The sequence below is a fragment of the Arachis duranensis genome, chromosome 7 (assembly GCF_000817695.3).
Source record: "Arachis duranensis cultivar V14167 chromosome 7, aradu.V14167.gnm2.J7QH, whole genome shotgun sequence".
Taxonomy (NCBI): domain Eukaryota; kingdom Viridiplantae; phylum Streptophyta; class Magnoliopsida; order Fabales; family Fabaceae; genus Arachis; species Arachis duranensis.
In genome coordinates this window covers 12,258,503-12,271,843 of record NC_029778.3, presented here as the reverse complement: position 1 = coordinate 12,271,843, position 13,341 = coordinate 12,258,503, and positions in this window count along the sequence as shown.

Sequence of the window (13,341 nt, the reverse complement as noted above, 5' to 3'; positions counted from 1 at the left end):
GGTGCGTTGAACATTTCCACTGAGAGGATGGGAGGTAGCCACTGACAACGGTGAAACCCTTGCATACAGCTTGCCATGGAAGGAGCCTTGCGTGCTTGAAGAAGAAGACAGTAGGAAAGCAGAGATTCAGAAGATGAAGCATCTCCAAAACCTCAACCTGTTCCCCATTACTGCAGAACAAGTACTTATTTTATGTTCTTTTACTTTTCACAATCAACCTTGATAATTATTGATATCCTGACTAAGATTTACAAGATAACCATAGTTTTCTTCAAGCCGACAATCTCCGTGGGATCGACCTTTACTCACGTAAGGTATTACTTGGACGACCCAGTGCACTTGCTGGTTAGTTGTGCGGGATTGCAAAGTGTGATTGCAATTTCGTGCACCACCTTGGATCCTCTTTACCCTTGACTTTTGGTTTAAAGGGCTATTGGCTTTTTTCTCTTGCTTTTACTTTCATCTCTCTTTTCTTTTTTTTCACCACTTTTTATTTTTCACTGCTTTTTCTTGCTTCAACAATCAATTTCATGATTTTTCAGATTATCAACAATATTTCTCTTTGTTCATCATTCTTTCAAGAGCCAACAATTTTAACATTCATAAACTTACTATAAAAAATATGCATTGTTCAAGCATTCATTTAGAAAAACAAAAAATATTGCCACCACATCAAAATAATTAAACTAATTTCAAGATAAAATTTGAAATTCATGTACTTCTTGTTCTTTTGTAATTAGGAACATTTTTCATTTAAGAAAGGTGAAGGATTCATAGAATTATTCATAGCTTTAAGACATAGAGACTAGACACTAATGATCATGTAATAAAGACACAAACATAGACAAACATAAAGCATAAAAATCGAAAAACAGAAAGATAAGAATAAAGAAATCAAAGAACGAATCCACCTTAGTGATGGCAGCTTGTTCTTCCTCTTGAAGATCCAATGGAACGCTTGAGCTCCTCTATGACTCTTCCTTGCCTTTGTTGCTCTTCCCTCATGGCTATTTAATCCTCTCTAATTTCATGGAGAATAACGGAGTGCTCTTGGTGCTCCATCCTTAGTTGCTCCATATTGGAGCTCAAATCTCCCAAAGAGGTATTGAGTTGCTCCCAATAGTTGTGTGGAGAAAAATGCATCCCTTGAGGCATCTCAGGGATTTCTTGATGAGGGACTTCCTCATGCTCTTGTTGAGGTCCATGAGTGGGCTCTCTTATTTGCTTCATCCTCTTTTTAGTGATGGGCTTGTCCTCTTCAATGAGGATGTCTTCCTCTATGACAATTCCAGCTAAATTGCATAGGTGACAGATGAGATGAGGGAAGACTAACCTTGCTAAAGTAGAGGTTTTGTTAGCCACTTTGTAGAGTTCTAGAGATATGACCTCATGAACTTCTACTTCTGATAAGAAAAAAAAAACCAAGGGATAGATAAGGGGGTTTTTTTCCTACTAGACCTCTAAGAAACCTGTTCTTAGCAACCTAGGTCATCGGAAGGGTTTTCCCTACTGTACCTTCAAAGAACCTGTCCTTGACAACCTAGATCAGAGGGATGAAAATTGAATCACTCAATTTTCTCCATGCAACAAGCGAAGTAAATCACTCACCTCACTTAATCACACAATAAAAACGTGCTTAAAAGCAACTGAGATTTATTCATCAAAAGTTATATAAATTGTCTCACCAAAGATGTTTAAATAGGCACCTAATAAACTAACTAAAAGATAAGATAACTAATTTAAATCAGATTTAATCTTATTGGATTAGATCAGATTTGATTTAAAATTTAAAATCCTAAATATATGATAACTAATTTAAATCAGATTTGATCTTATTAGATTATATCAGATTTGATTTAAATTTAAAATCTCTAAAACTACTACTAAGCAAATCAGGAGTAATTCAAATCTTTCAACAAACTCCAACAATAAAACAAACGTATAAATGCCTAAAAATTCGAAAATTAATAATAAATTATGCCTCTCATTGAATTTGAAAAGCATTATTGGGCTTCTTGCTGTCCTGACTTAGCCCAATGGGCTTTATGAGTTGTCGCCCTTTCAGCACCACTGTTTTTGAGACGGACTCTTGGTCTTCTTGATGTCCAAGACTGACATGGTACAATTTTTCTAGTATTCAGATCCTTGAATATGACAAGACTATCATTTCATCTCTTAGCTCTAAGATGAAGAAAATGCCCTCCTGACCACGTATCAACTTCCTCTCCAATCATGATGCTATGGATCATAATAGCCCGATCTCCAGTCACTTGGATCAGTTGCTAGTAGGAATGATGGAGCGTTGGATGAATTTCAACCATCCTCTAGCCACGGATTTATGGTCATGCCTTCTCAATTGAACCGGCTTGCCTTTGGAGTCTCTTTTCCACTGAACTCCTTCTACACATATGTCCATGAGGACTTGGTCCAACCTTTGATCAAAGTTGACCCTTCTAGTGTAGGGGCGTGCATCTCCTTACATCATTGGCAAGTTGAATGCCAACCTTACATTTTTCGGACTGAAATCTAAGTATTTCTCCTGAACCATTGTAAGCCAATTCTTTGGATTTGGATTCACACTTTGATCATGGTTCTTAGTGATCCATGCATTAGCATAGAACTCTTGAACCATTAAGATTCCGACTTGTTGAATGGGGTTGGTGAGAACTTCCCAACCTCTTTTTCGAATCTCATGTCGGATCTCCGGATACTCATTCCTTTTGAGCATGAAAGGGACCTCAGGGATCACCTTCTTCTTGGCCACAACTTCATAGAAGTGGTCTTGATGGACCTTTGAGATGAATCTCTCCATCTCCCATGACTCAGAGGTGGAAGCTTTTGCCTTCCCTTTCCTCTTTCTAGAGGTTTCTCCAGCCTTAGGTGCCATAAATGGTTATGAAAACACAAAAAGCAATACTTTTTCCACACCAAACTTAAAAGATTTGCTCGTCCTCGAGCAAAAGAAGAAAGAATGGAGGAGAAGAAGAAGGAAATGGAGGAGATGGAGAGGTTTGAATGGTTCGACCAAGTGGTGAAAGAAGTGTTTATGATGTGTGAAAATGAAGGAGGGATGAGGGGTTTATATAAAAGTGGAGAGAGGGGTAGTGTATTAGGGGTTGGGTTTGGGAGGGATATTTTTTGAATTTTGAATGGTGGGGTAGGTGGGGTTTTTTGGTGAAGAGTGGGTGGATGTGAGTGGTAAAGAGTTGATGGGGAAGAGAGATAGAGGTGATTGGTGAAGGGTATTTGGGGAAGGGTGTTATTGGAATGTGTGAAGAAGAGAGAGAGTGAGTTGATGTAGGTGGGAATCCTGTGGGGTCCACAGATCCTGAGGTGTTAAGGATTTCTCATCCTTGCACCATTCTGGCGTGTAAACGCCCTCTGAGTGCTAATCCTGGCGTTAAGCGCCAGGTTGCTACCCATTTATGGCGTTTAACGCTAGCTTTTCTTTCCTTTCTGGCGTTGAACGCCAGCTTGGTGCCCTTTTCTGGTGTTAAACGCCAGTCTGGTGCCCTTTTCTGGCGTTAAACGCCCAAAATGGTGCCAGACTGGGCGTTTAACGTGCATTCTGCTACCCTTAGTAAGCTCCTCCTCCAGGGTGTGCTGTTTTTAATGCTATTTTTGAGTTTGCTTTGATTTTTGCAGTTGTTTTTGTGACTCCACATGATCATCAACCTAAAAAAAACATAGAATAACAATGGAAAATGGAAACTTAACATAGATAAATAAAAATTGAGTTACCTCCCAATAAGCACTTCTTTAATGTCAATAGCTTAACAGTGAGCTCTCATGGAGTCTCAGAGAGTCTCAGAGCATGGTTGTGGCCTCCCAACACTAAACTTAGAGTTTGAATGTGGGGGCTTGGTTTGACTCTGAATTGAGAGAAGCTTTTCATGCTTCTTCTCCATGTGTACAGAAGGAGATCCTTGAGCCTTAAACACAAGATAGTCATCATTCACTTGAAGGACCAACTATCCTCTGTCAACATCAATCACAGCTTTTGCTATGGCTAGGAAGGGTCTGCCAAGGATGATGGATTCATCCTTATTCTTCCCAATGTCCAAGATTATGAAGTCAACAGGGATGTAAAGGCCTTCAACCTTTACCAAGATATCCTCTACAAGTCCATAAGCCTATTTCTTTGATTTGTCTGCCATCTCTAGTGAGATTCTTGCAGCTTGTACCTCAAAGATTCCCAGTTTCTCCATTACAGTGAGTGGCATGAGATTTATGCCTGACCCCAGGTCACACAGAGCCTTCTCAAAGGTCATGGTGCCTATGGTGCAAGGTATTAAGAATCTTCCGGGATCCGGTTTCTTTTGAGGTATCTTCAGCTGACCAAGGAATTTAGTTCATTAATGAACAATGGAGGTTCATCCTCCCAAGTCTCATTACCAAATAATTTGGCATTCAGCTTCATGATTGCTCCTAGATACTGAGCTATTTGCTCTTCAGTAGTAATTTCATCTTCTTCAAAGCTCATGAATGGTAATATGAAATTTAGTGAAATCTCTATGGTCTCTAGATGAGTCTCAGAATCCTTTGGTTCCTCAGAAGGGAACTCCCTAGTGGTCAGTGGATGTCCTATGAGATCTTCCTCACTAGGATTCACGTACGTCTCCTCCTTTGTGTATTCAACCACTTTGGTTATGTTGATGGCCTTGCACTCTCTTTTTGGATTCTCTTCTGTATTGCTTGGGAGAGTGCTAGGAGAAGTTTCAGTAACCTTTTTAATCAGCTGGTCCACTTGTGCCTCCAAATTTCTGATGGAGGACCTTGTTTCATTCATGAAACTGAGAATGGTCTTAGATAGATCAGAGACTATGTTTGCTAAGTTAGAGAGGCTCTGCTCAGAATTCTCTGTCTGCTGCTGAGAAGATGATGGGAAAGGTTTGCTATTGCCAAACCTATTTCTCCCACCATTATTGTTATTGAAGCCTTGTTGAGGCTTCTATTGATCCTTCCATGAGAAATTTGGGTGATTCCTCCATGAAGAATTGTAGGTGTTTCCATAGGATTCTCCCATGTAATTCACCTATTTCATTGCAGGATTCTCAGGGTCATAAGCTTCTCCTTCAGAGGAGGCTTCTTTAGCACTGCCAGATGCAGCTTGCAATCCATTCAGATTCTGAGAAATCATATTGACTTGCTGAGTCAATAATTTGTTCTGAGCCAATATGGCATTCAGAGTATCAATCTCAAGAACTCCTTTTGTTCCGAGGGTTACCTGAAACTATAGGTCGATCTTGGATGAGATCTTCTGTGCTGGTCGGGGCTGTTGTGTCCGACTTGATGATGGTGCTGATCCTTCGTCCCCGAAGGGTGGGTGGTACCTGCAACGGACTCCGATGCTTAAGTTAGCAAGGGTATTAAGCAGGTATTGAGTAGAATCAGAGTATGAGTTAACCTGGGTGCTCCAGTGTATTTATAATGGCGTAGGGTGACCTTCTTAGATAAGATAAGTTATTTATCTTATCTTATCTTTATCTTATCTTCAAGTGAGGTCATCTTTATCTTCAAGGGAACCACCCTTCTCTCTATAGGCTTGGGCTGCCTTAGGATTTGGGGCGTCTTCCTCTATTTGGGCCCTTCTTTGGGCTTTCCTGGTGACTTGGCCGAGCTCTTTAGAAAGAGGTCGGGTTGCCCTGACCTGAAGAGGTTAGTTGCTTTGTCTGTTGAACATCCCGTGTCGGACAGCTCGACCCAGTTATGAACAGTGCCCCTGCTCGAGCTCGGTCTTTATCTGGAGGTCGAGTCTTTGACTTCGAGCCTGCTCGGTGATAAACCCCATTTGTAGGGTTTATATTGTGCTTGATTTAAGGGATTTTATGACCTTTTACTCACATTTATTCAATGAAATAACATGGTTTTATAACTTCTCCCTTAATTATGCTTAAGAGTGAAAACATGCTTTTTAGGACTTAAAATAGCTAAATCTAATTCTCTCCATTAGATGCCTTGATATGTTTGTTAAGTGATTTAAGGTTTAGGAGGCAAAGATTGGATCAAGGGAATGAAGAAAGAAAGCATGAAAAGTTGGAGAACTCATGAAGAAATGAAAGAACCGGAAAGCTGTCAAGCCGACCTCTTCGCACTTAAACAACTATAACTTGAGCTACAGAGATCCAAATGATGCGGTTCCAGTTGGGTTAGAAAGCTAACATCCGGGGCTTCGAAACGATATAAGATTTGTTATAGTTGCTACACGTATGGTGGCGCGCACGCGCATAGTACGTGCACGCGTCGTTGCTGCCACCTAGTTCACTTAAAGCAAAACGTGGCCAGCGATTTTAGAAGCCTTGTGGGCCCAATCCGACTCATTTCTGATACTATTTAAGCCAAGGATTGAAGGGGGAATGGGGGACTCTCATACTTTTGAAGTTAGTTACCATTAGTCATAGTTTAGTTTTAGAAGTAGTTTCTAGAGAGAGAAGCTCTCACTTCTCTCTAGGATTAGAATTAGGATTAGGTTTAGTTCTTAGATCTAGATTTTAATTCATATTCTTCTAATTCTATCTTCTCAATTCCTTGTTGTTAGATTCATTCTTCTTCCATTCTTTTATTGTAATTTCCTTTATGTTGTTCTTATACTTTGTTGTAGATCTACTATTGTTCCTTCCATTTTCTTTCAATTCAATAAGAGGTAATTCATAATAATTGTTCTTTTCTTTTCTATTGTTGATCTTTTGCCTTTGTAGTTAGATCTCTCTTTAATTCTTGCAATTTATGTTGTTTACTTTTATTGCCTTTTATGTGTTTGTTGAAATGCCTCTTCTAGATTTAGTGTAGATTTTGTTCCTTTTGGCCTAGGTAGAGTAATTAGTGACACTTGAGTTATCTAATTCCTTTGTTGATTGGTAATTGGAGAGATTGCTAATTGGTTTGGAGTGCACTAAAGCTAGTCTTTCCTTGGGAGTTGGCTAGAACTTGTGGCTCAAGTCAATTCATCCACTTGACTTTCCTTTATTTAGTAAGGGTTAACTAAGTGGTAGCAATGAACAATTCTCATCACAATTGAGAAGGATAACTAGGATAGGACTTCTAATTTTCATACCTTGCCAAGAGCCTTTTTATAGTTGTTAGTTTATTTTCATTGCCATTTCCTTTTCATGCTTCTTATCCAAAACCCCAAAACACATTTCTAACCAATAACAAGACACTTTATTGTAATTCCTAGGGAGAACGACTCGAGGTTTGAATACTTCGGTTATTAATTTTAGGGGTTTCTTTTAGTGACAAACAACTTTTTGTATGAAAAGATTATTAATTGGTTTGGAAACTATACTTGCAACGAGAATTCATTTATGAAATTCTATACCGTCAAAAATCTAATCATCAAAATGGCGTCGTTGCCGGGGAGTTGCAATGGTGTTATGTTATTGGTTATTGTACATATGTGAATAGTGTGAATATCTTGCTTTATTTGCTAGTTGTAGAATTTTATTTCTCTTATTTTCCATTATCTTTTGATTTTTGTTTTCTCTTTCCATTATGAATTCTCATTTTGGCTATGAGTGTGATTACAACTATGTTGTAGGTGATGAGGACTATAATGAAGATGTGTATCAAGGATGGGACAACCAAAGGTGGGAGGAGCCATATGCATATGATCAATCTTCTTGGCAACAACCTCCACAAATGCACTATGAAGAAGAGCCATTTTTAGATGCATATCAATCCAATGGCTATGGTGAATCTCCTTGTGATTTTCAAGAACCACCACCATATGCCTATGAGTCATATCCTCAACATGAACCTCAACCACACTCACAAGCCTATTTTCAACAAACACCTCCATATGACCATGATCCTTACCCACCATACCAACCTCCTTTTGAACCATATGAGCCATACATGGAACCACAATTCCAAGATTACTACTCCCAAGAACCACTTCAATACACACCACCACCTCACCAAGAAGAACCACCTTCCTATAATGAACCCTTTCTCCAAGACAATGAACCTTCTTATCCACTCCAACCTCTAATGGATGAAACCCTTGGTGTTCTTCTTCAAGGACAAGAGGAGATGACAAGGGATGTGCAACAATTCATGACCGCCTTGGATGAGGTGGTAAACCGGCTAGCATCCCAACTTTTGGACACTCAAGGAACTCCCATGGCTACATGTGAAAAATCAAAAGAAGAACATAGCATGAAGGAGAGATTGGAAACTCTGGTGGAAAATGAGGAATGCTACTTTGTGTTAGAACAATTGGAGGAACCTATGACCATTGAAGAAAAGGAAGAAGTGGTTGAAGACTTAGGAGATGCGGAACCTCCATAGGAACCTCGAGTTGAAGAAAATTCCTCCAAGAAGATTGAGTTTGATGTTGTGGAGGACCGTGCAAAACCTCCAAAACAAACTTTGAATGAAGACGTGGAGGGAATGAAGCAAGAATTGAGTTCCATTGGTGATGAAGACCATGCATCCGATCTTCTTGGTGAAGAATCCTTTGAATTTGAAGAACCTTCTCCCAATGAATTTGACAGTGATGTGGAGGTAGATTTCTCTCGTCCTCTAATTTATGACTTGAATCATAGAGAGGAGTTAGATGAAGTTGATGAACAAAGGATTGAGAATGAAGAAGTTTATGAAGAGGTAGTGATTGACAAGGAAGTAAACAAGGGAGTAGAGCTTGCAAGCACATTGGAGACACCTCTCCCCAAGCCACCACCATCCATTCTCTCATTCAAGTGGGTAAATGTCTTATACTTAAGCTTTGTTATTCCCCTTGAATATGGTTTGCTTGAAACGGATGGCCAACTTAGGGAAGTTTGTGGGATGAAGCGTAAGCGGAAAAAGTTTTGTGGTTGGCGTTGCAAATCAAGGCTCATTATGGTTGATGCATCAAACATGAGATATAAAGGTGGGAATAGTGCTTAAATAGATGGGTCTAGAAGGATGTTTGGTCACTTTGTTAAGAATTCACCTTGCTCGCCACCCACATGGATTAATGATAATCAACTTGGAGATGGGTGTGAAGACAAAATATGGGATCCGGGAACACATGAGGATCAACATTGGGAGCCCATGGTTTGTGAAGAACTCCATCAAAGCTTGGAGATATTAATCTTGAATGATGGAGCTTATTGGAAGTCCAAGCATTGGTGGAAGTTCCAAGATGAGTACAAGCACAAGCCACCTTGAGAGAAGCTCCCCATAAGTCCAACTTAAGGACAATAAACAAAAGTGTTAGGTGGGAGACAACCCACCATGGTAACTTCTTTTCATTTTCTCTTTTTGTAAATATTGGTAAAATTAGTTTAATTTCGTGTTTTGTTTAGTTAGTTGAGTATATTTGGTAGTTTAGTATGTTAAATAAGGTTTTATGTTGTTTTGGTAGCTGTTTGGAGGTTTGGAATTCTTGGATTGGTGCAAAAACATAGCAAAAAAATTTTTTTTTTTGAAAAACAAAGCACCATCCACGCGTATGCGCACCGCGCGCGTACGCGTGCATCAAGCGTTTTCGACCATCCACGCGCATGCGTACATGGCGCGGACGCGTGGATTGAAAAGTTTCACATTCCATACATTTTCCAGAGAGTTGTGCCTACGCCGCGCCAACATTGTGCCTTTGGCATAACCCCACTCGCGCGCACGCGTACATGACGTGTACGCACCACTCTCGAAATAAGCCATCGACGCGCGCGCGCCATGCGTGCGTATGCGTGGATGCCGTTCCTTCAATCCATTTCTCTTGTTCTCCTCTTTCTATTTCTTTCCTTTTCCTTTCTTCTTCCCTTCTTCTACCCCTCATCCAACACTTTCAAACACCATTGATAACCATTTATTTTAGTTAGTTAATTAGTTAGTTAGTTAGTTTTAGTTAGTTTTAATTTCATTGTCTCTTTTTCATTGTAAGTGTTGGATTACTATTCTTGTTTACCACTAATTGCTGCTAAGTATTAAAAAGGGATGTTTTCTTAACATCATTATGTTTACAATCTTTGTTGGATTCTATTATTGAGGTTATATTTTGCTACTTGGTTTTGAGTTTTTCATGCTTCACTTTTAAGAATACCAAGTGATGAGAATTGCCTTCGAGCTTGTAACTCTTTTTGAATTGCATGATTTGGCCACCATGTGATTTGAGCCTTATTCTGTGATTAGGCAACCTCTTGATGGATGATGTTGTGCATTTACCTTAATGCATTGTGTTTCATGACCATATGCATCCATAGGCTTTAACTTGAATGCTTTCATGCTTCTTTAATGTTTCTTTTACCTTACAAGTTCACTTAAAGCATCTCAAGCACACTAGGATAAGTGAAGTGCATGCTTCTTTTGTGACATCGCCCTGTTATGCTAATGTGTGTTCTAAACCGCGCAATTTAGAATTCACACACTTATTCGTCATTCATGTCACACTAATTCACTCACTCATTTCTAGTGATTAGTACCTCATTCCAACAAAGTATGCTTCCTTGCTTTTATATCTTCTCATCTTATGGTGTTATATTTTTGTTTTTCATAAATGATGCACCACAAACATGGAAGCAAGACTAAGAACACGCAGCAATCCGGAGAGTCGCCGTACCCCCTTGCTCATCTTTGAGTGCACCGAGGACGGTGCAAACTTTTAAGTGTGGGGAGGTGTCCGACCGGTCGGCGATTTTGGGTGACAAAATTCTAATCCCAACACTTTTGCATTTCATTCTAGGATTTTAGGATTTTTACTTGCATTTTTAGTTTTGCATATATATACACAATATGCTTATTCAAAATAATGAAATTTTTCAAGGATTTCTATATATAGGGCACCAATTGATTTGAGTGAAAACTTTTCATAGAACTTGCTTGAATTATATATCTTGTGGATCATGTTTTTGAGCTAAGAACACAAGCAAGTGAGATTTGAGCCTAATGGTGTGGTTACATCTTATAACCACTTATTTTTCCTTCTTGTGTGCATTATTCTCTTTCTATGATTGTAATCTTTGATTTGTTTGATTCTTTATGTCCGTTATTCCTTGTATTCATGCATTTATATGATTGAGGCCATCATTTCATTTAGCTCACTTACCCAAAAAGCCTTACCCCTTATCATCCATTGTTAGCCAATTTGAGCCTACGCTTAACCCACTTGTTCTTAATTTAGCATATTACAAGCCTTAAAGCGGAAAACAATAAAAGTCCTTATTTGGATCTTTGATTAGCTTAGACAAGTGTATGTGAGTATCATTCAAGTGTGGGAATCTTGGGACATTGGGTGAATAAAAGGGTGTATTTTGTATTTTGTTGAAAATATTGAGAATTGGGTACATACTCATATATTGATCAAATGTAAAACCTTATGCATTGATGTTCTTGTATATAGAAAAGAAAAAAAAAGGGAAAATGAGAAAAAGAAAAAGAAAAGAAAAAAAAAACAATATAGAAAAAGAAAGAAAAAGAAGAAAAAGAAAAAAATAAGAAGGGGACAAAATGCCCCAAAGCAAAGTGAAGCTCAATAAGATCAATGCATAAGTGTTGTGAAATGAAAAAGAAAATGCATGAGTATGTGAAAAGGTGAAAAATGGGTAGTTAGGCTAGCTTTGAAATTGTATAGGATGTCATAGGTTAGGTGGGAAGTCTAAGTTTATCAAAGATTCAAATTTTAAGCTCACTTGACCAAATATGCATCCAACCTTAACCCTAGCCCCATTACAACCTATGAAAAGATCTCATGATATATGTATGCATGCATGAAATATTTGTTGATTGTTAGAAGAAAAACAAATCTTAGAAAGCATGAAATAGAGGAGAATTGAGAGAGTCAACCCTAAACACTTGAGCGAATAGAGTGCAAACACATCCAGTGAGGGTTTGATGCTCAATTACATGTTTCCATCTATAAGTATCATTTTTCATGCAAGTTTGTAAAAATATTTAATAACTCAATTCAATTGTGGATTAGACTTGCTAGTTTTTTTAGCCCTTGTGCATATATGATTCTTGGGAATTGATTTATTTTGACCAAGCAATTGCATTCATTTAGATAGTTGCATATAGGTAGATTGCATTTAGTTATTTCCCATTGAATAAATGCCATATCCTTACTTCATTCTTGGTTTAAGCATGAGGACATGCTTGGTTTAAGTGTGGGGAGGTTGATAAACCCCATTTGTAGGGTTTATCTTGTGCTTGATTTAAGAGATTTTATGACCTTTTACCTCCCCATATTTAGGGTTTATCTTGTGCTTGATTTAGGGAATTTTATAACCTTTTACCCACATTTATCCATTGAAATAGCATGGTTTTGTATATTCTCCTTTAATTGTGCTTAAGAGTGAAAATATGCTTTTTAGGACTTAAAATAGCTAAATCTAATTCTCCTTGATTCCATTAGATGCCTTGATATGTTTGTTAAGTGATTTAAGGTTTAGGAGGCAAAGATTGGATCAAGGGAATGAAGAAAGAAAGCATGAAAAGTTGGAGAACTCATGAAGAAATGAAAGAACCGGAAAGCTGTCAAGCCGACCTCTTCGCACTTAAAAGACTATAACTTGAGCTACAGAGGTCCAAATGATACGGTTCCAGTTGGGTTAGAAAGCTAAAATCTAGGGCTTCGAAACGATATAAGATTTGCCATAGTTGCTACACGTATGGTGGTGCGCACGCGCATAGTACGCGCACGCGCCGTTGCTGCCACCTGGTTCACTTAAAGCAAAACGTGGCCAGCGATTTTAGAAGCCTTATGGGCCCAATCCGACTCATTTCTGATGCTATTTAAGCCAAGGATTGAAGGGGGAATGGGGGACTCTCATACTTTAGAAGTTAGTTACCATTAGTCATAGTTTAGTTTTAGAAGTAGTTTCTAGAGAGAGAAGCTCTCACTTCTCTCTAGGATTAGAATTAGGATTAGGTTTAGTTCTTAGATCTAGATTTTAATTCATCTTCTTCTACTTCTATCTTCTCAATTCCTTGTTGTTAGATTCATTATTCTTCCATTCTTTTATTGTAATTTCCTTTATGTTGTTCTTATACTTTGTTGTAGATCTACTATTGTTCCTTCCATTTTTTTTCAATTCAATAAGAGGTAATTCATAATAATTGTTCTTCTTTGCTTTTCTATTGTTGATCTCTTGCCTTTGTAGTTAGATCTCTCTTTAATTCTTGCAATTTATGTTGTTTACTTTTATTGCCTTTTATGTGTTTGTTGAAATGCCTTTTCTAGATATAGTATAGATTTTGTTCCTCTTGGCCTAGGTAGAGTAATTAGTGACACTTGAGTTATCTAATTCCTTTGTTGATTGGTAATTGGAGAGATTGCTAATTGGTTTGGAGTGCACTAAAGCTAGTCTTTCCTTGGGAGTTGGCTAGAACTTGTGGCTCAAGTCAATTCATCCACTTGAC